General features: G+C 48.8%; 1 protein-coding gene and 2 long non-coding RNA genes across 5 annotated transcripts in view; 1 reads left to right on the top strand and 2 right to left on the bottom strand.

Annotated features, from left to right (window-relative positions):
• The first annotated feature begins 320 nt into the window (after positions 1-320).
• The window catches only part of FGF1 (fibroblast growth factor 1), a 98,133-nt gene continuing 71,436 nt past the window's right edge, over positions 321-27,017 (top strand). Inside the window, exons 1-2 of one of the 3 annotated variants that reach the window (XM_044225416.1) lie at positions 321-626; positions 10,386-10,543. The gene's annotated coding sequence lies outside the window, so the exon portion shown is untranslated. Of the gene's footprint in view, positions 627-10,328; positions 10,544-27,017 lie in introns of those variants that run through there. The other 2 variants (XM_044225382.1, XM_044225391.1) reach the window with 2 other exon arrangements.
• LOC122889912 lies at positions 12,624-19,543 on the bottom strand. The gene is made up of 3 exons (XR_006380996.1): positions 19,473-19,543; positions 16,888-17,008; positions 12,624-12,725 (listed from the first exon to the last, which is right to left on the bottom strand). It is a non-coding gene; the product is annotated as an uncharacterized LOC122889912 (long non-coding RNA).
• Positions 21,378-27,017, bottom strand: part of LOC122889907 — a 58,366-nt gene continuing 52,726 nt past the window's right edge. Inside the window, exon 3 of the long non-coding RNA XR_006380995.1 lies at positions 21,378-21,472. This is a non-coding gene — a long non-coding RNA (uncharacterized LOC122889907). The remainder of the gene's footprint in view (positions 21,473-27,017) is intronic.

Below are 27,017 nucleotides of genomic sequence, written 5' to 3' on the forward strand. Positions count from 1 at the left end.
GACCAGAGCAAGACCCCCAGAGTTCTGCCTTATACAGGGAAAGGTGACGGGGACTAGTTCAGAGGGAGGCATGGAGACAAGTTGGGTAAGATATGGGTCCTTTCACCTGGCAGCTGTCCAGCCCCCAAATAGCTTTTGTGTTCAGTCCAAAAATAAGATCACATGAGGGGGAGAAATAAATACGCAAGTGCTCGTCCTTGGGCTTTCTGCGGGTACACCAGCATCAGCCGCACTGGGGGGGGAGGGGGCTGGAGAGCGTGGCCTCCCAGCACACCAGGCTGCCTCCCTCTTTGAGCTCTCCCAGGCTGGGAAAACAACCTGTATCAGGGTGGGTGTGGTGTGTGCTTTGCACTCAGCCCTTCTCTTAGGACTCCCTGGCACTCCATTCACACCAGAGAGGGAGCAGGAAAGAGACGAGGAGCAAGCAGAACCAACAGCCTCAACTTCAGCGGAATGAGGGCACGGCCTCCTTTTGGTGAAGGACACTCCCTTGTGATGGAGAATGGGAACTCCCTTCCTCCCGCAGCCGCCTGCCTGCAGCGCTCCTTCTAACTCCATGTGGACACTGTAGGCTGCTGCAGCTGGGTCACCCGGGAAAGAAAGTGCTTCAGAGCCCAAGCAAAGAGGTGAGTGCATCCCCTTCTCCGAGGGGCTCCTTACTACAGATGTTCTGCTTGGCTCCTGCTCCTTCCAGCACGAATGCTCTCCCCTGCCCTGCTTTTGCCCCTTCTCCCTGACCTGGGACCCCGGCAGGCTGGAGTCTCCATGATGGATGCTAGCTTCAAATACCTGTACTTTCTTCTCTCCTTTAAGGCCAATTTGCTTCCAGAAAGAACTGGCTAGGTCTAGTTCTTAGCGGGGGAAGCAGGAAATGATTCCCACCAAGTGAATTATCTCTGCTGAGATCCAAGAAGATTTTTTCCAAGAAATCATTAGACAAATCCAATTATAGTAGAGTTAATGCTTAGTTTTAAAAAAGCCCTGCATGAAACAGGAAATAAAAGGACATCAGCTCATTCCTTATTATTGGGCAAAAGGGAAAAAACACATAGGGGATGTGCAGAGCTTCCTCCCTCCTCACCCCTTCACATCTTGTCCTGACGTCTTAAACCCTGCGAAACAGACTTAACAGATCTAAGAACTCATTTCTTTGGTTGAGAACAAGAGGAATAAAATGGAGGGTTTGGGGAGAATTGCTCTATAGGCAGAGTCATAGGACGAAGAAGACAAATTTCGGAGAGTCTTGGTTTCCCTTCCCAAGCCCATGACAGGTACCTGTGCCCGCTGGGGGATGGGTACAGAGGTCACTAGCACTTGCACACGCCTAACACTAACCCTGTTACAGAACCCCCTCCTTGACTACAGACCACAGATATCTATGCTAATGTACGTGGGAGCAAGAGAACCACTCCAATGAGTCAGGATGCTTTTAGTGACAGTAGACTGGAAGCCAGTTTGAAGAGACTTGAGCCAAAACAAGGAAATTCGCTTCCTCATGTAAGTGCAAAGGCTTTGGTGAGGCGGGATCCAGGTGCCCAGATGATGGCATCCTGCCTCCGTCTCTCTCCACTTTGTGGCTCTGCAGCCCTGGGTCGTTCCATCCCAGGAAGACTCACTGATGGCAGTGGTGACATGGCCTCCAGCGGCTCCAGGCTGACACCCTCCTGGCACAGCCATCTTGGAACAACAGGCACTGCCCATTCCCGAGAGTCTAGAGTCTGAACCAGTGTGCGTACCGTGCCCATTCCCGCCAGGGGGTGTAGTCATCCCCGCCCCAAACCACACGGACTGAAAGCAATGAAGGGCTGGGTCCCCAGAGATAACCAGGGTGCTAGTCCTAGCAGAGGGGGACACAGAATAGCCACAGTCAATGCTGGCCACTCTAGGTTGCTCTTTTTGTGATGGTCTGGATTAAGAGGTCAAGCTCCCCCAGGATAACTCCTCCTCCTCTCTCTTATAGTCACAAAAATTAGTGACAGCAAATCTCATAATAAGGATAATTATTAGAAGTGACTAAAAGACCCCGTGGCATTTCATTCCTAGAGACCCCCACACTACGGGAAAGCAACTAGAAGGCTTGTTTCTGGCTCAGTCCCTGGACAATTCACCACACCGAGACCAACTTAGGTCACAACCCACCTGTGCACACCTGGGTCTCCCCTTCCCCCTCACACACCCCTGCTCACTTGTGTCTCCCTCTGCTCTGCTGATGTGAACCCATCTTCCCTTTCAAGGGCCAGCCACGGGGGTGCTTCTGGTGCCTTCCTGGGCCCATCCAGTCTTTCTGCCATCTCCTACCCTGAATCTGGACAGCAATGACAGTCACTAGTACAATTTACTGTATCTTACTTTCTCTCCTGGCTTGACTTTTACATTCTTCAGAGGAATCAGATTTCATCTCTAGCTCTCTCTGTGGTAATCTGACACCTAGCCGGTGCCCAATTAAGTGACCAATAGAAATCTAGCCTCCCTGAATACCTGAGAGGCTGGATCGATTACTTGAAGTCCTACATTTTTATTTTAAAAGTAATATAATAAGTATAGCAGACGCAGATTGAGTTTGAGCTGTGTGTTGCCTCATGGGCAACGTCTCAGGAAACTCTCCCCATGGCCCTATGAGACAAGTATTGCCATTATCCCCATTTGACATATGGGGAAGCCGAGTCTCAGAGAACTGAGCCACTTGTCCCATATCATCCAGCTAGTAAGCGGTGACATGGGAGTTGGAACCCAGGCATGCCTGCCATCTCATTTCCTACTAAACTTGTCCCTGACATGCTTATCAGGGGAGCTTCCGGCTGCCTGATTTTAAAGACTGAGGAACACTGGTGGCTGGCCAAATGGCATGAGTCAGCTTGGATATTTTGGACCCATCCTCTGCCAACAGGGCTCCCAGTGTTTCCATGGGCGGGGTGGGGGGTTCCTTATTAGACTGTACCCAGGGCTGAAGAGACACTCAGCTAAACCAAAACCAAAAAGAAAGTCAGGGGCGGATGGATTTCCCAAAATGAGTGATCTCTGGGGCTTTGTAGAGAGTGAGGTACTTTTTCTATTAAATGAAGGTAAAGTAGCCTTCCAGGAAATGTTAGCTGGCAAGTGGGCTTTAGAATTTAAGCTTGCCCTTCTGGCTGCTCATCGTTATGTAGATGACCCTGACATTTCTACCTTCAGAGGGTAGCTTGCAGGTTTTGGAAAGCAACCACATTCTGATCTCGAAGAAAACCAAAATCTTGAGAAAATGTGAGTATTTTTGGTAATGTCTGTCCCTCGAGCATCTGGCCGCTGGCCTCTTGTCTGATGCTGTCACCTGTGGGCCCTGTGAGGCCCTTGCTTTGAGGGTATGTGGTTTCCTTGATGAACCCTGACCTATTCCTATGGGTTAGCGTCTTCTCAAGAGCAGAGCCGCCATGACTCTTGTCATCAATCCTCACTAGGTCCGGTGGGAGGATCGGAGAGTGAGCTCTCTCACAGCTGAGGCACGAGGAGACTGAGTCAGGCCCCAGATAACACAGAGGCCAAGAAGGGCCCAGACTGGGCCTGGCAGAGCTCTGGGGTCTCAGCGACGAAGTCTGCTCACTTCTCAAGTTTGTTGTAGAAAACAGTTAAGAATCACATAGGCTAAGTAAAATTCTCTGGCTGAATCTTTAAGAGAAAAACCACAGTTAGACCCAACAGAAATGAAACCATAGGTTCGCACAAAAACTACACAGATCTGTACATGAAGGCTGATAGCAGCATTATTTGTCAAAGCCCAAACAGGGAAACAAGCTGGGGAACTGATCCTCACAACGTGGCCTCTCCTGACAATGAAATACTACTCAGCAAGAACTAGGCATGAACTTCAAGGCACACACACTGTAACACCAATGAACCTCAAAGACATTGTGCTTTTGAAGGGAAAAAAGCCCACACCCTATGACTCCATTTCTATGAAATGGTCAGAACAGGCAATTCTGTGGAGACAGAAAGCAGACAAGTGGTTAGCTACGCCTGGCGGGAAGGGGGAATGGGGAGTGATTGGTACTAGGCATGGGGTTGCTTTTACGGGATGACAAAAATGTTCTAAAATTAGTGGTGATGGTTGCACAAGCATGTGAATACACTGAAACCATTTGACTGTTTACTTTAAATGGATGAACCGTACAGCATTTGAATTCTATCTCAGACTTGTTTCAAAACCAAAATCATGGCTAATGAAATAATGAACCCAGTGACAGGGCTTCACTGCAGGATGTGGGCTCACCCACGGGCTCTGATAAGCTCAGGTCATCTCCTGCAGAGCTCGGCCACAGGCCATCCCGACAATCCGAGGAGTAGGAACGTGGGTGGAAAAGATGGTATCCCTCAATTTCTCCACGAGACTCTAGGAAGAGGAGTTCTGACCCCCTCTTTCCCGTGAAGATTATTTACAATGTTATGCAATTGATCTCACTATTCTCTTTTCACTTCTGGGTTTCATGTCAGGCTTCAAAAAGCGTTCTCTGTTCTAAGATTACAAATCTTACAGAACTTAACTAACGTTTTCCTCTAAGGTTTGTCTTCTTCCATTTAAATACTCACCTGAGGATCCAGGTTGTTTTTGTTTGTTTTGCCAAATAGATAGCCAGTTGTTAAATCAGGAGTTTTAAATTTGGAGTTTCAATGGACTTGGGGTACCTTGTAATTTCCAGGAATTAAATATTAAAAAAGCGAGTGTGTATGTGTGTGTATGTATATGTGTTCATTTTGGGGGGAGGGGAGAGTTATAGATCTTGTCACATTCTCAGTGATTTTGTGACTCACAGAAAAACAAATGAACTCTCTACATTTCGAAGCCCGAGTCCAGGTAGACAGTGCATGTACGTCCCAGTGCACGAGGCCAAATCCAAGGCAAGAGGACAATTATTGAACAATTACAGGGGAAGACTGAGCGATTACTTCTGCGGAAAGTTCTCCATCACATGTCTAGGGAGCGTTGCACCACCTTTTGGTTTGACAGCAAACTGAGGCAGAGAACAAGAGTTGACTCTCACTGGCTCTCCCTGGGTCTGGAAAACTTTACATTTTATTCATCTGCTGACAAATCGGTGGAGCTAAATCATTTTAGCTGACAAAACTTGGGGCCCTCTTGTCACAAAGAATTTGAGGAGACTTATGGCTCTCAATATAAATAAATGATGAAGGGGAAATGCAACTGCCATGACAGAGAAGGTGGCAGACTCTTTGTGTGTGTGTGTGTGTGTGTGTGTGTGTGTGTGTATTCATGTACTAAATATGTATGTGACGCCCCCTGTGTGCCAGGCATGGTCTAGACTGGGGTTCTCAAAGTGTGGTTCCCCACACCAGCAGTTTCACCATCACCTGGGTACTTGCTAGACATACAAATTTCCAGGCCGACCTAGACCTGCTGAATTAGAAGCTTTGTCGGGCCCAGCAGTCTGTGTCTGAGCAAACCCTCCCGGTGATTTTGATGCACATCTACATTTCAGAACCACTGGTCTAGAGACACGTAGTTTGTAATGGTAGAAAGATAGATGAAACCCCCGCTTTCTTCATGGAGTTGACATGGAGTGTGTGTAGTAGGGGAGAGAGGAAACAAACAAGTGAACAAATAACTGAATATGATAATGTTTCAATGGTAGTAAGGTCTATGAAGGTAAAGAAAGCAAGGGGATAGGAAGGACAGTGATGGGAGTTGATTTAGAGCCAGTGGCCAGGGAAGAGGCAATCTGAAATGAGATAAGAATAATAAGCAAGAGCTGGCCGTACAAAGAGGGGCAGACAATAAATGTGCACACATTAAGTAGAGGGAATAGCAGATGGAAAGGTTCTGAGGTAGGACTATGTTTGGCCTAGATGAATAGTACGACTGGAACACAGGGAGGAAGGAGTTCATAGGGGGTGGACCTAGGGAAGCGAGTGGTGGTAGTAAGCTTAGCTTTTGTTCTTAGGACAAGTCAAAGGCAACACACAGTTTAGAACAAACAGGGCCATGAGCTAATTTACCTTTTTAGCAGGATCCCTCTGGAATGAAATATAGAGGGTTAGAGTTCTAGAAGCAGGAAAATCAGCTAGGAGCATATTCCAATAACCCAGGTTGGTGCCTGGATGGGCTAGACCAATGCAAAGATCTATTATTAAGGGGAAAACAAACAACAGTGCAGGACACTGTGCCTAGTAAATTGTTTTTGTGCACATACACATTCAGATGGATGAAACCAATTTTCCCCAAAGGTTCCAGGAAAAAAAAAAAAAAGTTAATGATGGTTATCTCTGGGGAGAGGAGATTCATGAGGGTCATTTTACAGCCCTCCATGTGTCATGCATTTTTGTCACATGTGTGAAGCATTACTTTTACTTAAAGATAAAATATTTTATTTTTTTTAAAGATTTTATTTATTTGACAGAGATCATAAGTAGGCAGAGAGGTAGGCAGAGAGAAAGAGGAGGAAGCAGGCTCCCCGTGGAGCAGAAAGCCCAATGTGGGGCTCAATCCCAGGACCCTAGGATCATGACCTGAGCTGAAGGCAGAGGCTTTAACCCACTGAGCCACCCAGGCACCCCAAAGATAAAATATTTGAAAATAAAAATTGAAAAACTGAGATAAAGGAAAACATAGAATAGGTGATGGGTGATCAATATCAAAGAGAGGAAGCCCACTCCACGTGTATCAGAATCCTTTCCAAGCACGGGCTCCTGAAGTCCCTAGAGAGGCAGGGTGCCCACGGCCTGAGCTGTTCAGGTTACCATGGGATTGGCTACTGCCCGTCTGAAAGCCTCTAGCCCCTGTTTCTGTCCTGCGGCTCTGGTGGTGTTTGTGGCTTTCAGATCTCCTCGGGCAACTAATACAATTTCCTGTGAATGTCTGCTGCGTTTCTCTATGCCCTGTTTGCCAGATCAGTCCCCCGACATCCTGGCATTTGGTTCACCATGAAGCCAGCATGCCCTTCATTTAATTGCATGATTTGGCATAAACAGAAGGAAATACTTTGCTAGGGGAGAGAGTACAATGCAGCATCTGATTTCTCCTGTCAGCTGATTAGGATTTGTCGTGTCCCAACAAGGTCAGATGAAATTAGAAAGAAAAGGCAGTGTGTCTGGTGTGTGTTTCAAATAACTGCATCATTTCTGTAAGCAGGATGAACGAAGGGGTAAGTTTTAAAGCAAATATTGACGACCAGCCTCAAGATTCAAGGCACAAGAAACCACTGCTTCTAGGTTATGCCTGGAGAGGGATAGTATTTGCTGGGGGGCATTTTGAATTCTGCTGATTCTGTCATGCTCTGGTTCTGCTGTCATGTTAGCGAAATTGACCAGGGATGTCTGATTACAGAGTACTGAGCACAGAATAAGTAAACGCACAGCGGTGCCACCTTCCACTTTTATCACCCTGCTGTGGCCCTTGGAAGAGGTTTAGAGCCACTTCCTCTACCGGCAGCTGCTCAAGGGCTCCACTGTGAGTCAATCTCTTAGGATACAGAAGGGAAAAAATCTCACCTCCGCAACCAGCCAGAACATTTTAGGTGTGGATGACTCTGGCCGTGGCCACACCTCTGTGGAGAAACCTACCAGGTTTCTCCCAGGGTTTCTGTTGGTCCTGCAAACCTGCTGTGTTCTTCTTTTCCCAGACCCACCCTCGGCACTGCTAGGAGGCCCGCACACAGGTTGTAGCCATCGCAGAAATGGCTTTAAAAGTGGTCTGGGAGCTTTGGGGGAAGAGATGGGTTCTATTACATGGTCTGTAGAGGAGCCGGCGTCTTGTGGATGCTTAATAAGCAGCCCTACCAGCTATTATTTGCGTGGACTATTTCCTGGCCCAGAGCTCGAGGGCTATTCTGAGGCCAGACTTCCAGGCGAGGCAACCCCCAAGTCCCTTCCCATGCTAAATAACAGGCCAGAAAGCATTAACTTCATCGTGTCTCCTGAGTCAAAACATCCGAATGTATATTATTTTTTTTTAAAGATTTTATTTATTTATTTGTCAGAGAGAGAGGGAGAGCGAGCGAGCACAGGCAGACAGAGAGGCAGGCAGAGGCAGAGGGAGAAGCAGGCTCCCCGTGGAGCAAGGAGCCCGATGTGGGACTCCATCCCAGGACGCTGGGATCATGACCTGAGCCGAAGGCAGCTGCTTAACCAACTGAGCCACCCAGGCGTCCCGGAATGTATATTATTTTAAAAGATGAATCAAGATGCTTGATGTGCAAGTTGAAGTGAATGTGGAATTTGGGGGATATTAAGGTGACATTCTTGAAAATTCGATATTGAGGGGCATTGTATTATAGTAAATACTTTAAGGAACAGAGGATTCATTATTTCCCCACAGTTGGACAGTATCATTGCCGAGTACCAGATATGCAGTAAGGAAATTAGTTTATATCAGTAGCTGGGGATTATATTTGCCTAAAAGCTATGTAGGTTTTGTTTTGTTTTGTTTCGTTTTGTTTTGAACAGCATTTCACAACTAGATGTCATGGAAAAACAAAACTAAAATAGTGACCTACACATGCGTTACCGGTTTTCAAGGTGCTTTCACGCACTTGGGCATACTGAATCTCACGATACGGTTGTGGGCTTGCTGAGAAGATGCGGGTAGCAGAGTCTCATTAATCTCTCGTGTGAAGGAGGGACAGGGGAGCCCCAGGAGATGAGCTGCCCAGGAAGGGCCAACCATGCCGTGTAGGCAGGACCCTGAGCTAGGGACACTTGTTTTTAGTCACAGCGAGGGTTTTTAGTTAGGGGTACAGACTCTGAGCTGCCTCTCTGTCCTCAAAATTTTTGGTCTGCTATTTAATGGGCTTAATTTCCTAACTGAGTGTTCTTTAATCTTAAAATCCATCATCCCACGTGCTGGAAAGTTAACATGACCACTAGGTGCAGCATACTACTTCTTCAGTATTGAGAAGATGGTTGTCTGCAATATTGTTATCTCTCTGGGCTTCAGAAGGCCCTTCGGCAATGAGCAGATCCTCAGGAAGATGATTATTTTGTAAAGCAAACTATGAGTGCCTATGAGTATGTAGACATGGCAGTTCACGGAGGTTCCAGTGAGTAAGATTTGGTGAAATCAACTTTTTCTGTACTTTTCAAGCCCCTTTCAGGAGAGCTGCGGCTCACCCGTGGTTGGACTTAAGTGATGTTTGTGCTTCTAGGGTCTCTGTCTCAGAGGATGAGCTTCTCTGGACTCATCCCCTCAGAAGGCACAAAAATGGCTCCCCGGATGCTACCACAGAACGCGTTAGATGCTACACGATGCGCCTGGAGAACAGGCTCCCGCCTCCACCTTCCAAGGGGAAGTGGAGAACGGAGAGCCTATTTCTAGTTCTCACAGGTCAATCCGTACCTGTCTGTCTGAATCATCAAGGTGGGTAGGCTTAGACAAACACACACACACGCTCAAATACCTACCTAAGGAGGAGGGACTCTTCATCAATTATAGGAAACCATTAATCATGTTTCCATTTAGTCTCTTCAAAGATACCTCCTGATGGGTATCCTCTCAATCCAATTTCCAGCTTCACTCCCTACCTTCTAGCCAAAGAGCTTTTTGTACCCTCAGCTTCCTCCCTTCCTCATGCTGTCCTGGCCAGTGGCATAAAGATGATGCCCGAGGTCCTTTAATGAAATCCCCACACCGGGAGCTGGGCTTACCTGAGGCTTCACTTGCCTAGCTCAGCAGTGACGGGCTCGACCACGGGTAAGGAATAACAGAAATGCTCACTCTGCAGCCCCTTCCAGCCCTAGCATCGATGGCTGTTGCCTTGAATGGCTTTGCATCATGCCCTCTTTAAGGCTTGGCTCTAGGAATGGCACAGACAGACAGACACACACACACACTCTGCCACACACAGACACTTACACCCTGTGCAGGGATGCCAGATGACAGAACAGAAAAGGACTCTTTCATCCAGTAGCCTTCTGATTCCAGAGTAGCCTCTCTGAGCCACGACCTGCTGTTTCCCTGGCGACTGAGACTTCCAAATAAACAGGATTCTGCTCAGACAGGCCAGTAGTCCATTCAGCTCAGCCATTTGCCCCAAGACAAACCACGCTAGAATAACACCCAGGACAGTTGCTGCTGCCATCTGCTGTCTCTGCCCCCCTTCTCTGCCGGCCAATAGCTCTGCATTCCTGGGCCTGCTGCTGGCTGTCCGTGTTGGGGGCACGTAGAGCTTTGTGTGTGTCCCTGTGGGTGGGGTCCGTGTGGGCTGTTGTCTGAAGGCGGGTCCCCTCTGCTGATCAATGAGGCCAGAGAGAGATCCAGAGGCTGCCATTCTCGGCACCCCCAGCCTGCCCCGCTTCTTCCCACATAGGCCTGCGGGACTGGTAGCCGGCTCTGTGGCATGGTGTCTGGAGGCGGACCAGCACCCTGATGTGCATGCCACGGCCCGTCCCCTCTCCCCACACAGAGCTGCAGCAGCCGAGCAGTCCAGAGAGCCAGCGTGTGGTGCGGGCTGCTCCGGGAAGCCGCGACGGCACAGCGACCGCGACACAGAGTGGGCGACACCCTGCGGATTCCCCTTCTTCTTGGAGAGAGAAGCACAGTCTCAGCCTGCAAGTTTTTCAGGTAAGACTCTGAGCGTCTGTTCTAGGAAACAAAGAGCAGCTTATATGCAGAGCTGAGCGTGTGTGTGTGTGTGTGTGTGTGTGTGTGTCTAAGTGCAAGGACAACAATGACACAGAAAGGGGGAAAAAAATCGGAGAAAGTGAAGGCAGTAGGATGTTTGAAGCCGATCCTACTGGAAGCAGCTGTCCGGCACGGAACACCCAGAAGCTCCCCTCTGGCTGGACTGAAGCCGGGCTGCAGACTGCTCTGGGGGAAGGGCTTGCTGGTGGCACAGGCAGGTAAAAATAGCACCTAGAGTTTAGACACCGTAAAAATAATCATGCCCCATGCTGCCCAGCACCTTCCTTCCTCCAGGCTGCCGGGCTGGTGAGGACTGGAGGGGACAGAATGTTCTCATTTACCAAAGTGCTGGATGTGGCCCTTTGGTTCGGCAGAAGCCAAAATCTGTGGCTTTAGTAAGTCTGGCTGGCACACTCACCCCCTTGGGGAGCCTGGACATTCAGCTGCCTCAGGAAGTCTGTTCAATGGCTGGGCACCTCAGGTTTTGTTAGCATTTTGGTAGGAAAGTCAGGCTGCAATATAGGATTAGCTGAATGGGAGAGGACAGGCTGGTATTCTGATGGCCCTTCCAGCCACCTGGATTATTCCTTACCTTCTTCTGATCTTCTTTGAAAATCATATCCTCCTCTCTGTAGCCCTGCAGACAGACACCCAAAGAGAACGTACGCGAATGGCTAGCCACACCCACATCACGATTCCATGCCCAAAGTATGCAAGGCTTTTAGAGAGGAGCACTTGATTAATTCAGACTTCCAGGTCTGGGACAGAATTCAGGCATTCAATCAAGCACCCATTTTTTCAGAGATCCCAGAGGAACCCACCTTATCTGGGCACCGGGTCCAAGCACTCCCTCTGTGACTTGGCAGAATGTAAACACTCCGTGCTTTCTCCTGCTGTTTCAATCCACCCCCACTTCTCTGCATTCTTTTCTGCTTGGGCACTTTCCCTTTCGTTCCCCACAGGGATTGATTGTTTATGATTTAGCTCTGTGCACACCAGTGGGAAGGCAATCATCCGGCAGAGGACAAACTGGGTGCTGCGTGGGGCTGAGCCAGCCTGATGGGGGCAAAGGGTTGAAAAGAAACGAGCCTGGCTTTGCAAAGTGGTGTCCAGTGAAGTGTCGGCTGTCAGGGTACTGGGGCTGTCTGGGTGAATGAGTGTGGATTTTGGTGGAGCCTGTGATTCACAGTCACAAATTCCCTTTTCCTTTGTTTTCTTTGTGTTGGTCATTGAGGGCTTCTGAGGAAAGTCCCCTTTTGAGATTGTATATCTGAAGGCAAGATCATCCAGTTGCTGCCAGGGCCACCGGTGAACACTGGAGACTCACTTCTGTTGACCCTGCCTTTTTTAGTATGAGTAAATGGATCTGCAAATGAGGTGCTTAATCAAGAGTGAAGTTAATGCGTAAACAATTAAGGGAGGAAACATAGAGCTTCTTGTAAGGTGCCATACACAGATGGCTCGCCTGGTTGCTAAAAGGACCCAATGAGGCACTATCTGCTTCTTTTGGTGGTGTGACATCACAGGCGGGGAGCATCAGTGGTGATGACTGTATTTGTTGTGGTGACGGTAGATGGACATCACACGCTCGTCCGCCCTTAGTACAGGGATGCCTGATCCCAGGACAGAGGGGCTGCTCGCTGACTCTGCTGACAGGTGTTCACTGGACCCTGAGTCAGCCTCGGAGGGTCAGGGTACTACCAGGCCTGCTGTGCCAGCTTCTGGGAAGCAGAGATGGTGCACAGTGGAAGTCATGCCCCTTGTACTTCATCAAAGAGGTGTGGCTTGGCTAATGCAATACTCCTTCATTTAAGCTACTAGAAAAATAATCTGCAGTCATTTGTTAGGTAAACTTAACACCCACACATGACACAAATTATAGGCGAGTGAGTTTTTTTTTCCTTAAAAAAGGATCTGCTGATCAACCGATGTTCATGGGGTACTCCCAAGGTGTCCCATCTCAAGGTACCACTGGATCAAGCCCACTCAACCACAGAGAAGGGAGGACACCTACCTGGGTGGGCAGCTAATGGAGGATGGGCCTGGACTGACAGGATGTCCAACTCAGCTGGGAGGCAGAGTCCAAGGTATGAGGACAAGGGCAAACATCTAGGTTAGTGGCCTTGAGGGAGAAAAGAGGAAGGAAGGGAACAGCAATGGTCTGATTCTTAAATATCACTACTTAAGAGAGGCAGCCTAACATAGTGGCCAAGTGCATAGATTCTGCTGCTGAGGTTCCTGGGGTTCATGTTCAGACATGCCATGGCCTTGGGCCTCAGTTTCGTCGTCTGTAAGATGGGGTAATAAGCTCCCATCCTTGTTGGTGAAAGGATCAAATGAATCATGCTCTTAGCACAGTGCCTGGCTTATAGTGAGTACTATGTGAGTATCTGCTATTGTTACTACTGAATGGCAGGTCTGAAAAGGCTGTCCCAAGCCCATTTGTTCCCAAGTCCAAAGTGACACTCTGTGAGTGACCACCAGGGCCACCTTTGGGACAGCATGGAGGTGCTCTGGCTCCGGCGTGGAGTTCTACTTGCATCTCAGAGCATTCAGAAATTGAAGGGCTTCTGTGCTGGTTGCTAGTGTTTTCCTAAGCCCCTACTGTGTTTTAGGCACTCTGCCTGGCTTTTGCACAGTTGCTCCAGACCACCTCTCTGACTTTGTCCAGGAATGCTGGCGAGGACGGCAGGTGTGAGGGGCATGCTTGCCTTACGCCAGGGCTGTGTAGATATAAGTGGTCCTTTGGACAAGACTCATCTCTGTCTCTTCAGGATCTGTGGTTTGCAAACTTTCACATGCATAAGAATCACAGGGAGCTTATTTAAAAGATCAGGTACCCAGGTCCTTCCCACAGAGGTCCTGATTTAGCCAGGCCGCTGAGGGCCCCAGGATTCTGCATTTCCTGGGTGGGGCCCAGGTGATTCTGACTTTGGTCCACAGGCCACAGCTGAAGTCTGATCAGGGCTCTTACTGTGAATGAGAACACAAGAGTCATTTGGCCTCAGTGACCATCAGCCTCTTCCTTGTAATCACCTTCTTCCCAAATGACAATTTTCCTGGGACCTGCCCCCACTGGCAGTAAGGTCGATGACACCACACCCACTGAACCTTGAGTTACTCTGTGCCTGACACAGTGGCAAACCCTTCATGCTGGTCCCTCCATCAGTCTTCGGAGCAGTCTTATCAGTTAACAGCACTCACTACCCACCTGTTATAAAGGAGGGGCAAGTCGCCACTGCTAGTAAGCGACTGATCTGGGTGTGAAGGTAGGATGAGCCTATAACCAGAGCAGCAGCAGGAAACCTCTGGGCCAGGCAACAACTGGGGTTTTAGCTGCTTGTCAGTTCAGCCTTTCCCTTTTCATTCTTGGGGGTCTTTCTCTGGTTCACAATCCTCTCTTGTCCACTTCTGTTCCCAGGCTCCCACATAACTTCCTCAGAAGATGTGTCCCTGTGCTTCCTTACCTTTTTCTCCTTTGTAAATCAAAAAGGATCGGGGCAGTGGACAGGTGAAAGGCAGGTGTTATGATCTGAACTGTGTCCTCTATTTAAATGCATATGCTGAAATACTAACCCCCAGAATATCAGAACGTGACCTAATCTGGATCCGCCTTTACAGAGGAAATCAATCCAAATGACTTCATTAGGGTGGGCCCTAATCCAGTGTGACTGACATTCTTATAAATGGGGAAACTGGGACCCAGAGACAGATCTAGAGGGACAATGACATGAAGACACAGGCAAAAGAGGGCATCTCCAAGTCAGGAACAGAGGCCTGGAATGAATCCCTCCCTCCCAGACTCAGAAAGAGCCAGCTGCCATCTATAAGATGGAGAGAGCCCTAGAACAGCTCTTTCCCTTGCCGCTCTCCCAAGGAACCAGCCCTGCCAATACCTTGGTTTTGGACTTCCGGCCCCCTGAACTGCGAGGCAATGTTCTCCTATTGCTTGAGCCATGGTCATGGTACTTGCCCTAGCAGACTAGTACAGTGGGAACCTACATTCTTCCCGCAGCCCCTGAGTTTGGGGTGATCTAGTTTGAGGCCAGCACATTACAGCAAGCTACGACAACGTTCTCTCTTAACTCACGCCTATTCTTCTGTTGTTCATGACTGTTCTTCAACACTGTTCATGGGAGTCATAGGCAGGTCCAGGTCCCAGGAAGGAAGAAGGAATGAATAGCAAGGATGAGGAGGGAAGCAGGAAGGGAAAGTAAAGAAACAAAGAGGCAGGAAGAGGAAAAGGAGAGAAAATGGGGAATGGGATGGGGGATACTTGAGGGTCATTCATGCCCATGACAAGTCCATTCCACCCCGCTGTGGGAGGCCACCTGTGTGCCAGGAAGCATGTTGAACACTGGGGTAGAACAGAGCCTGGAATGGATGGTCCCTACCTTCAGGAAAGCTGCAGGTCAGATAGGGATAGAGACCTCAAGCACACAGTACTTCTGAGTGTCTCAGGAAAACAAATGCACTACTTGACCCAGTCAGGGGGTCTGGAAAAGCTTTGGTGAGTTCATGATGCCTGGGTTGAGAAGTAAAGGACTGGCAAGGGCCCACTGGGTGAGGGATGAGTGTTTCAGATGGAGGGAAGAGTACTGCCAAGGTCACCTGGGATGAGGAAGTGTGGCATTGCCAAGGAGTGGAGGAAAGGCCAGTGTGGCTAGAATGCAAGGAGTAAGAAAGAGGAGACAGCCAGAGTTCAAGGCCCAGGAGGGGTCTGGACAATGGCAGCCGTGCTGACAATTTAGGTTCTTCAAACGAGAACCACAGAAGGCCAGAGAAGGAAGTGATCCTATATAGGGAAAACTCCTTTCAACAAAGGGAATGCTGGGATGGAGATGCTGATGGGGTGGTTTGGCAGTGGGTCCACCCTGAAGCCAGACATCAGGTTTTCTGAGCTCGCAGACTTGGGGTTGGCTGCACTGCCTCTAGGGATAAGTTCCAGGACCTCCAAAAAATTGTAGCTGTGGTCTACCTGCAACATTCTAGGTGTTTGTCACCGTCCCACTGGAAAGGGTCAAATAGGGACAGTTCTCTCCTGTCTGTGATAGCAAGCTGAGCACCTTGGATGGGTTGACTGGGCAGCCCCCTGTTCAGCATCCCTTGGAGGACAAAGAGAGGCCTCAGAATACAAGCTCTCTGCTTACATGCTTTGCCTGAAGCAACAGGAGCAGGCATGCATTCCAGAGGCAATGATTCCATCGGGCTGCTGAGAAGGGCAGAGATTCCAGTTGTGAAAGGGAACTACATAAGGGCAGGAAGCCCAGAAGGACCCCTGAGGCTATCAGGGGTGAGAGCAGGCAGAGAACCCTCTGAAAGAAGCAGGGCAAAGCCAAATGCTGCCTTATTGCTGAGTTCCTGGGAGCAGCAGCAAGCCTGCTAACGCAACAACACACCATGCCCACCGCTGGGACACTTCTCATCCATGCCTGTCCTTGTGGGCACCATCCCCACAAGAGTCGCCGGGTAAAACTAGAGCCATGCCTTTGACAGGCCCCACCTGCCACAAAAAGAACACTCTTCTTGTTCTTTCTGAAGAGGGACTGGATGTGGCTAAGCAAGGGTAAGTTCTTGGAGCAAGCAGAGCACACTTCGGAGGAGAGGGGATTTTCAGGAAGGTGAGTAAGCAGCCCAAGACCTCTTGAGGAGCAAGATCCTGACTCTGCTCCTCTCACACACACACCCCCACTCTAGCCTCACCGGCCTCTTTCCTGTTCCTCTGTGGTGCCATGTCCTTGCCTGCTTCTCGGACTTGACGACTGCTGTTCCATCTGCCTGGAATGCTCCCCCTGTTCTTCACATAGCAGATCTTTTCACCCTTGGGCCTCACCTCTCTTGGGAACTCCCCAAAGAGGCTTTCTTTCCTGTCTCTCCCTCTCATGGCACTTGTCCCAGTCTCTACTTTTCAGTTTTCCCAAGACTTACTGTTGCCCATCTTTCCCACTAGAACATGAGCCTCACAAGGGCAGAAGCTCGTTCATCTTGTTTCGCGCTGTATCCCTAAGACAGAGCCTAGCCACAAAGCAGGAGCTCAACAAATACTGGCCCAATGAATGAATGAGTGAATCATTCAGTCTTGGAGTGGGAAAGCCAAGGCCAAGGCCAGCGGTGGGATCTCCCAGTCTGTTGTTCCTCATAGCTCTAGAAAGGGGTGCATCACATCTGAAGGCAAAGCTGACAAGTTTGCACCAAGCACCTCCGACCCTGACTTAGGGGAACACACCCCTCATAGGTCCCCAAGCCATATGCCACCAAATCTGGCTTAGCCAGCCTGGTCTCACCTCTTCAGAGAACTCACTCTGGTTGCCTGGAAAATTCAGCTTCATTGTATTGTTCATGCTTAGAGACGGATAACGTCTTTTGGCTGATGGGCATCAAAGGCAAAGCAGTGATGTCAGGCACCTAGAAGGGAAACATTGATCCAGTGAGTTCCGGCCCTTGCACTTACGGAGGCAGCTGGAACCATCAGTCAGGTAGGAACAGAAGCAGTTTGCTTTGGTTAATCAATGTGTGCAAGAAGCTGCACCAGTATTTCTGGGGTCATAAAGAACCTCTAGAAAATGAAAGTCTTCTTGTCCTTCCTCAGGATCTCTGTCAGAGTTAGAAATGGCAACAAGGGGAGAGCTGAGATGAAGGCTCCAGTCACTCCCTAGAGCCCACACAGAGCAAGTCTGCAGCCCAGAGAACATTCTCCCAGTTCAGGGTCATGGGCTGGGTTGGCCCAGGCTTCTCAGGCTTTGGTGATAAAGAATTTAAATTAGAGGAGCATGCACAAAATCTTTGCCTAGGTGGCTACAGAAAACTTGCTTCGTTCTCCTGAGCTGGTCCTGGATGACTTTGTTGAGGGCTCCAGAAGCAGAGTCCTAAGTTCCTTGGAGAGAGAGTCAACAGAGAAGCCCAAGATTCATCTCATGGTTCCAATTCTGACCACTGCTCCCATTACCCTTTCATTAGTTCAGACTGACAGTCTGTGCTGCCCAGTGGTAGGGGAGCAAAATGGCGAAAGACATGGACTCCGGGGAAGGGCTGGCTTTGAATTCTGGCTCTGAATCAACAGATGCATGGCCCTGGCCAAGTTACACAACTTCTCCATTTCTGTGAAATAGAACAGGGGCACCTGTTTTCTGGGGTTGTTGCCACAAGTATGGGTGTCAATAGAGGCTAAGTCCGTTCTGCATGACATTGTCAACGTTGGGTGCTGCTCTCTCGTAGGGCTGGGTTGAAACTCAAGTGAAACAGTCCGTGTAAAGCACCAAAAAGGTTTTAGGATGTAACACACAACACAGTATTTTCCCAATAAAATATAATTATTGACAAGTCTGTAGTCTGGCTAAGGCTTTTTTTAGAATGCTTTGTAAGAATTTAATTGATCTAAGAAAATGTTCCTGGGACATGAAGGTCATCTGCTGTCCTACTGTTTCTTCATCAATTTTTTGTTATTGTTTCAAGGTTCAGTTATCACCCTGTGCTTTCTCAGCACTTTAAAATCCTTGTATCAGGGGCGCCTGAGTGGCTCAGTTGTTAAGCATCTGCCTTCGGCTCAGGTCATGATCCCAGGGTCCTGGAACTGAGTCCCCCATTGGGCTCCCTGATCAGTGGGAAGCTTGCTTCTCCCTCTCCCACTCCCCCTGCTTGTGTCTCTCTCTGTCAAATAAATAAATAAAATATCCTTAAAAATAAAAATAAATAAAATCCTTGTGTCAGGAACCTAGAACTAGCCAAGAAAGCAACAGAGCACTTAAAGAGCTGAACATGAAATACACGCAGGCTACTTGTTCAGTACTTTGAGGCTGTGGGCGTTTCCAACAATTACTGGAGTCAACTTCAGCAGCCTCCTTCTGCTCAGTTCACATAATGGCTTTGGGATTCCCACCCATCCAGAGTTGTGAGGTTCTTCAGGGCACAGACTCCTCACAAATACTGCTCTAGGGCCCTGGTCTAGGACTTTGAGCTTAAGTCATTTGAAAATCCAACTGCTGGGATGAAAGGGACAGGCTGGCATAGGCTGGCCTGGCCTGGCTTTTGCACTGAGGCCGTCCGCTGCCCCATCCCTCCCCACTGCGTGACCTTGTGTAAGAAACCGGTCCTTTTTATGCTCTGGGCTCCTTCTCGATAAGAGCTGCCTCTAGAGAGTGGGTTGGAGGTTAAGCACGGCGTGTAGAGCTCCAGCTGTCCTTCTCTATACTCCTTCCTTTGTGGCCTTCCTGACCATCACATAGCTGTGGATATGGAAAAAAACCCAGCGGCGATCAATGTGTTAAAGGCTTGCCAATATTTGCTTGCACCAGGTGACCATGAGCACATCACTTGGCTTCTGGAGCAGTGCAGAGAGATGGATTATGGGAAGGGGTCCAGGTCATGGTCTGAAGGAGGGGATGCTGGCAGCCCCTGCACTCAGCTCAGCCCATCCTCGCACCACCAGGGCCAGAACCAGATTATGGATTTTTAGCCCGCTGCTCTCCTGGGATGTCAGACTTCTCACGAAGGCCTGAAGATTCATGGTCTTCCTTAAAGGAGGGGGACCCCTTCCTGACCCACTCTGACCTTCCCCAGATGCCTCTCCACCTCCCACTGAGGCCCGAGGATTGAACACACAGCTGGTTCAGGGTGGATCCAAATGGAGGCAGCGCACATCGGGGGAGAGCGTTTCCAAGGCAATGTCCGAGTTGTCTCTAGTGATCCGCTGACCTGACCCTCCCTGACTTACGCTGCCCCAGAACTGAGCCAAGCCTTTGGAGGGCGGATATACCTTAGGATGTCTGGCCGGGGCCCTACTGTGGTGGGAGGTTCAGATCCCACGCTGGGACAGGCCCTGGGGAAGGTCAGGGGGAGGGTGAGCCAAAGCAGGCTTAATTGCCTCTGTTACCTCCTGGCCTTTCCTTCTTCTGATGGAACGGCAGTCAGATGTGGGGTGTGGAGGCCCCTGTTTCAGCGAGGATAAAGAACATCTCTTCAAAAGAGCTCTGAACATGTCTTACTGTAGGATGGAAGCAGAGGCTGAATTGGTGACTTTAAAGTCTTCTTATACTGCAGATCAAGAGAAAGACCTCGGTGACTAATTAGGAGTCCTACATTCGTCAGAGTATTACACCCCCAAAGTCAGTGTTTCCCCGGAGTCAAGGTCCCCTTCTCTTCCTGGCCAGTCCCACATCCTGCTGGGCCTGCGTTGGCTGCTCATGTTTCTCATTATCTCTCCCCCATCCTCTCTGAAGGCTTCTCACTCCACCCAGGGGTTTTATTTTTAAACTTGCACAGTAATGCTAGGGCTGAGCAAGACACACTGCCCACATTCCCAGGGAACTGGACTGCCTGGAAAAGCATCCCCCTTTTCGGAGATTTCCTTCCTCCCACCTTCCTTCTCTCACTTCCCTTCATATTTATTGGGCACCTTCTCTCAGAGGGCCTCTGCCAGAGGACATGGCAACAAAGGGAAAGATACAGTCCCTGCCCTCGGAGACCTTATATTCTCAAAGGGTAGGGAACACCGGGGACAGGCAGGCTGAGCACGCAGACACAAACACCAAGTAAGCCAACAAATGAATATGTGAAATCGTAGACATTTGTTCAGGCCAAGTCTAGAAAAGGGACAAACAAGGCACCAACAAGAAGAGCTGTGACAAATTAGGTAGCCAGAGAAAGCCCCTCTAAGGTCGTGGCACAGAAGAGAGGGCTGGAAGAACGAGGGGCATCACACAAGCAAAGAGTAAGGCCAAGAATATTCTGTGTGGAAGGAAGAATAGGGGTAAGGTCCTGAGGTGTGCAAGTGGATGGTGTGTTCTAGAATTCCAACAGAAGGCCAGGATACTTCAAGCACCGTGGACAGGGGGAAGATGTGCTCAAAATGGGGAAGCATGCAAAGAACAGATCACACAGAGATGTGGAGTCATGTCGAAAGTTGGGGCTTTTGTCTGAGGGTGGTGGAAAGTCACTGGGGATTAAAATTAGGAGGTAACATACAATGATGGACATTTTAAGATGCTTATCGGGTTGTGAGTGGAGAACAGACCCTAAGAGGGGTGGGAGGGAAGGCAGGGCACGAGTTCAGAGGCCTCAGAACTGTGCAGAAAGGAGATGATGGTGGCCAGGCTGCAGCCAGGACATGCCACGGCTAGAAACAGGCAGGTTCTTCCAAGAATGAGCCTGCCACTGGGCCACTGTCCTTCCCAAGAGCCCTAAGTACCCCCATTCAGAAGACAGAATAGAACACCAAGGCTCAAAGGCAAGAAGTGGTCAGAATCAGCCATGAAAGTTTAGATGTCCTATTGCCTATAACTCGCCAGATTTATTAGGTTTCCAAACCCAGTTAAGTAAGATTTTTGTCCAGCACTGACTCCCATGATTTTCTGAAAGGCGCACGCAAGCTCTTCTCCACCATGGCCCCTCTCTCTGTCCTTTACAGCTTTGGCTTGGGTATGAGGCCAAAAGGCTTTAACTGGGTGGTCTCACCTGCACACAAAAGTCAAAGGTCACTTTATACTCCCAAAGGACCCAAACAGGGGTCTCTGCTGTCCAAGAGAAGCACAACTATTTACACTCTTGGGAAGAAAGGAGAAGGAAAACAAAGCAGAATTGCAGCGTATCTGTTCTACATACAGCAATAATAATAACATGACTTACTATGTACCTCAGGTACTTTACTTGTAACTCACTGCATCCTCCGAGAGACGGGTGAGGCGGGTACCACTCTTAGTCCTGGTCACTGGGAACGGAGCTAAAGCTTACGGGCAGTGTCGTCTGTTGGTCCAAGTGGCAGAGTTGGGGCTTGGGGGCTGCTTGGCCCCGACTGGCTGAACGAACTCCTATTGACCAGGGCGCCGGGCTGCCTGCTCTTTGACTCCTCAGTTCCAAAAACTGCACGGAAAGAGTCTGGAAGGAGATCGTCCAGAATGTGAGTGGTGCAGGGATATCAGCAGATTTTCCTTTTTGTCTGTATTTTCTTTTCTAATGTTTGGAACACACAGTACCTGGTACATAGTGGATACTCAAAAATTGTTTACTGAAATTGTTGGGTTAATGAGTACGTGTTACTTAAAATTATTATCTTTACATCATTAATACATTTCACTATGGGAAAGGTAGCCAATTCCAGAAAAACAGTTTACCCATTGTCCAGAGATGATCGCTATTAAAATAATGGTGATATTAATATTTTTCTAGTCCTTTTCCTGTGTTTCTGTGTGTCCATCTCTATCTACCTCCCTGTCTATTGATGCATACAGACAGCATGTGTGTATTAAACAAAAATGGGATCATACAGTATTTATAGACTTTTAACTTACTTTTTCACTTTATCACGGGCATTCTCCATTCCATTTTACATTCTTTTAAAAAAGAATTCTTCACAGTCGCAGTGCATTTCCCTACAATTTACTTAATGGGCCCTCTATTACCAGATATTCAGTTTGTAGTACTAATATTAATAATGCTTTACTGAACTTCCTTCTAAAAAACATGTATGCATATCTATATTACTATTAAAGAGAAAATGACTATGTATTGAAATACAGAACAGAGAAAGACACTTATCCAGGGGGTTCTGTTGGGTAGCAGCTAGCATATTTCTGGCATCTGTCCTTCAGAATGAAAGCAAAGGCAATGGCATTTACAATACTCTCCATTTTCCCAGTCTTGTCATTACTCACCTCTCAAGTATGTTTTGGTGCCACTGTGTCGCAATGCAGGTAGGTTAAGAAAAATCCCAGTTGTGGCTACAATGTGGGCCCTGAAGTCAGGCAGCTCGCTGTACGTTCTGGTCCTATCCCTCACTGACAGTGTGACTGCAGGCGAGTTCATTGTTCTGAGCCTTAGTTTCTTCATGCGTAAATGGCATACACCCCAGAGGGTGCAGTGAGGCAAGTCAGGCAAAGCTCTCTTAAGCCACCTGCCCAGCCTAGAATGAATGCTCAGAAAAGGGTGGTTTCTATCATTATGAAAATAGAGGAAGACTTTTCTCACAGGTTGAATGTTTTGGAAAACTCCTGTCCAATCTATAGTGCAGAATCCAAGTAAAATGAACTTAAAAAAAAATCATTCACTATTACCCTTTGGCTATATTACCCTTCTACTCTTTGTGTGTGTGTGTGTGTGTGTGTGTGTGTGTGTGTGTAAGACTAAATTAAAAAACAATTAACTTTTTTTCCCCTTCCTTGCCAAAAACCAGGTTTGTTGGATTAGAGATATATTTAAATTCTGTTGTTCACAGCTGCATTTAGCATTTAGCCAGCTATGTTTTATAAATGTCTATCCTAAAATAAAAACAAAGTAGGAAAAAAAAAAAGGCAGGACTGTCAACAGCAGTCCTAAACTGTTCTCAGTTTTATATAACAAAACAGAAAATATCTAACCCGTAAAACACAGACTGCAGAAAGAACTACCCTGACTCGTGTATTGTACATCGTTAACCCAGACACACTCTTGGCACATAGTAGGTGCTCACTGAACCTTGCTGAATGTATTTCTTGAATATATGTTTTCCTTACAGACAGCAAGCTGTTGAGAAATAAATCAGGATATTCATTACATCTAAATACTATCAGAGCCCATGTGGAGGGGCAGAAGGAAAAGATAGATGATTGAATGAACAGATGCTTTTTGAGTTTGTAAATTGAGTGTTTGGGAAACTTTATCCTCCTAATTCATGGCTCTTGAAATATGTTTATAATCCTGGTGGAACTGTCTAGGGCTTTCTCTAAACTGCCATCAGGGATAGCACATAATGACAAAGCACTTCTGATGGCCAGGCTAAGTTTTTCCATTTTTCTTTAACTCCAGGCAATACTCAGCAAAATCTTCGTGTAGGTATAAGAGTGTATCCTCACTATCAAAATGGCTCTAGAGATCATGGGTAACACATGTGCTTGTAAGGCAATGCACTGCTGGGCCAAGATATTTATTTACAGAGCGAACCCCTAAGGCCAAATAACTATGAGGCACCCCAGAATTTCCAAACAAATAGTGGGAAATGGTAGAGCTCCCAGCCACTCCTGCTCTGGAGTACTTCTCCCTTCATACGCTTTGCTGGTATTGGTTGACTGCCTTCTGTGCATGCGAGCTCATGCTGTGGGCGATTCAAAGATAGAACATGTCCTCTGCTCTCATACATAAGCTAGCAGAGGGGAGAGACAAGCTACCAGCTCTATGGAATCCTAGAAAGAATGGAGTAATTGCTAGACAAATCACTCCATGGGTCCTGGAAGGGAGGAAGGACCCTACCTCCTGGAGATATCATGAAAGGCTTTGCAGGAGAGGTAGCATTCGACAGAGGCCTTGAAGGATAAGAAGAGTTGTAATTAGCAGCGATGGGGGTGGGGGAAAGGACCTTCCAGGCTGAAGGAACAGCCTACACCAACCATTAAGGCGTGAGAGTCCCTGGCATGCAACAAGGAGAGGGAGAGCCACGGACTGATGGGATGGGGAAGGATGTAGGAGAAGGGGTGCTTTTAAGACCAGATGTGGAGTCACTGAAATGCTTTGCCACAGACTCTGGGCCTGACTGTCTAGGAAGTGGAAAGCCGTGGAAAGTTTCTGGTAATGGAGGCCATGGCATCCGGATCCTCCTCCAGAAGAAGGGACTCAGTGACAGCGTAAGGCGTAATTAGAACAACAGAGCTTAGAGGCACGACGCTGATCCTTCAGCTCTGTCTTCCATTTTCCACCTTCTGAGCCTCTGAAGTTTGCGCAGCATGGACCAACAACAGCTTCCCCCTTGAATGCTGTGACCCTGTGCCTTGGGCCTGTCTCCTGTGGCTTCCCTGAGAGAACTCTTATATCGTGGATCTGAGAATGCAGAGTGCCCGCCAGGGTAGCCGCCTCTGTCCACTGCTCTGTTCAGGTTCCAGGTTGTTCTCCCTTGCAGATTCTCTCTTCCCTCTGCTCTGACTGTCCTGCACCTGCCCTCTCCACCGAGCCCTACCCCCACTGCCTGCCCCACTCTCAGCTCTGAATGGGTGGGTGACTCCTTTCCGATGAGGCCCTCGCCGTGCCGCAGGGAGCTCACCTCTGCTCTGTAGAGTGGGATTCTCCTGCTTATGTCTACTCTGTCGGTGAACAGCCTCTCCATTCCTGCCTCCATCCTGCGTACCCACACCCTGAGGTATCTGGCGATTCCTATGTTAAGTTCCTGTCATTTGTCAAATCCTTAACTAAGGGTAGCTCAAATAAGTGCATGGGAACAGTGACAGCCACAGTGAAGCTCAAAGTCACTCTGTAAATCACAGTCTCGGAGAGACTACAAATGCAGAATGGTTAGTGTCTTCTCTTATGTGTATTAATTAGGAAATCGAGGAGATTTTCAGAGGACAGATTTTTGACTGATGGAGGAGCAAAGGACTGGGCAGCAGTTAGTTGTCTCCGGACTGGTTTAATCTGATTTGATTTGGGTGGTGTCACACCCCTCTCACATAGCATTGTCGCACCAAGTGCCCAAAACAGAGCACCTTCCTCTCACGCAGTCACTGTGCCTCTCTGCCTGAGCCTGTGAGATGTTTAACGAGGGCAAGAGCCTCTCCCCAACTCACTGGACTGGACCTGTCTTGTTTCCTTAAGGGGAGAGGTGTGGAGGCCAGGCCCTCCCCTGAGGGCCTGCCCTTCTCTGCTCCAGACAGACGTGCCTTTGTGCGCAGAACCTTTGTGGCATCCTAGTCCATGGGAGCAGGGCCAAAGTGGAGAGCCAGGATGGGGAGACTGGGAAAAGGGACAAGCTGGGTGCCCAGAGGGCAGTACACAGGCTGCCACCAGAGGGCCAGCCAGCACGCTTCCTCCATCCTCTGCGGGCATGAACAGGGAGCAGAGCCCTGGAGAGCTTGGACTAGTGTGGCCCCAGGTTCCAAAACCTGCCCGCACAAGGTGCTTCAGTCTTCAAATCCCCCTAAGAGAAGACCTCTGTAGTGTGGCCATTTGGGAGTGGGAGAAAGCCCACTCGTTTCTCTCCACTGCCTCTCCCCATTAGCCGGGTAAGAACTGCATACAAGGTGGGCAGCCCTTCTTCACTTTATTTCTACCCCTGGCTTGAGTCTGCCTCATCTTGCTGTAGTCTAGACACCTATATGATGCCATGTTGTCTTCCGCAGCCTGGCTTAAATGCCACAATTTTGGGGGGGACGCATCTGAGAATATACAGATGGACAGAAAGGCAGATAAATATGTCTTGTCTAACACACTGTGCTTGCCAGTCTCTGATTCAAGGATGCCACAGTGCTGCTGCATTGTATGAAGCCCTATGCCCCAACCCAGCCAGCACAAGGCACTATGGCCTTAAGATTCTTAAGCGAGCAGAAACAAGTTCTGAGAAGCTAGGACTTTTTTGGCATGCTCCTTAGACCATGAGAGTCATTCCACTGTGTTGCAAACCCAGTGAAAAGTCCTAATTCCACAGCTTTCCCAAGGGGTATCTGGAGGGCCCACGGTGCTGCTCCAGATCCAACCCCATGAAGACCAGACCTCGAGGGGAAACGAGCGATGTCAGAGAACTTTCATCAAATGCCATGCCAGAGTGGCTTGTGCAACAGTACAATTCTGTTGGCAAAGGTACACCCTAAAAATCTGGGTTTTCCTAACCCTGGGACTGATGCAACGAGGCATATCAGCTATTCAAGATGGAACAAGGTAGATTGGTGGGGTGGGTCTCACCTCAAAAGAGGAAAGTTTGCCAGAGGGCCAACCTGGGGAAAAGTCATTAGTTCCAGTTTGCGTCCTCATGAAGTGAGGAGAAGTATCAGCGATAAAGAAAGGAGCTGGTAGAGCCCATCTGCCTGGGAGTCCCTGCAGCCCCCCACTCCCCAGAGGAAACCTGTTTCTACCACTGGGAGAGGAAATCCATGCAATGCTCTCAAGACTGTGGAGAACTTCGGATGGGAAATGCCAGGGAGCTCTCAAGATATGGGGAGGCCTTGGTGTGTGAGTTACTTGGTGATAAACATAGATCTTGACTGATTTTGATAAGCCAGACTCATTAGGTAGAGATAAGAGGCTTCGAGAAAATCATGCACTTACATGTAGGCTGCCGGGTACTGAGGGAATCCCAGCAAGGACAGAGGCAGACCACTGGGCAAAGGGAGCAATGGTGCAAGAGGAGACAGGGGGCTGATGGGACAGAGAGGAACCTCGCTGGGGAAGCTCCTGGGTCAGAAGTTGCTTGAGAAACCCCACGGTTTATGGTGGTCTTTTCCAAGGTAGATGAGCCAGCCATCTTCCCAAGGCAAATAGTTCCTAAAGTAATGTGTCCAGAGGGGCCAAAGTCCAGAGGAAGGGAGTGCTGGGGAGATGGAAAGCTGGATCGGAAAGGAGGATGGCAGTGGGGGGACAGCGTGTGAGGTGAGGCCGCAGTCCTAGACACACACCAGCACAGATAGGAGCGCTGGTTTGGGTTCTTTGATCCCTTCCTGCTGAGAATCCAAGCTGGATGTTTTGTGGT

The sequence above is a fragment of the Neovison vison genome, chromosome 1 (assembly GCF_020171115.1).
Source record: "Neovison vison isolate M4711 chromosome 1, ASM_NN_V1, whole genome shotgun sequence".
Taxonomy (NCBI): domain Eukaryota; kingdom Metazoa; phylum Chordata; class Mammalia; order Carnivora; family Mustelidae; genus Neogale; species Neogale vison.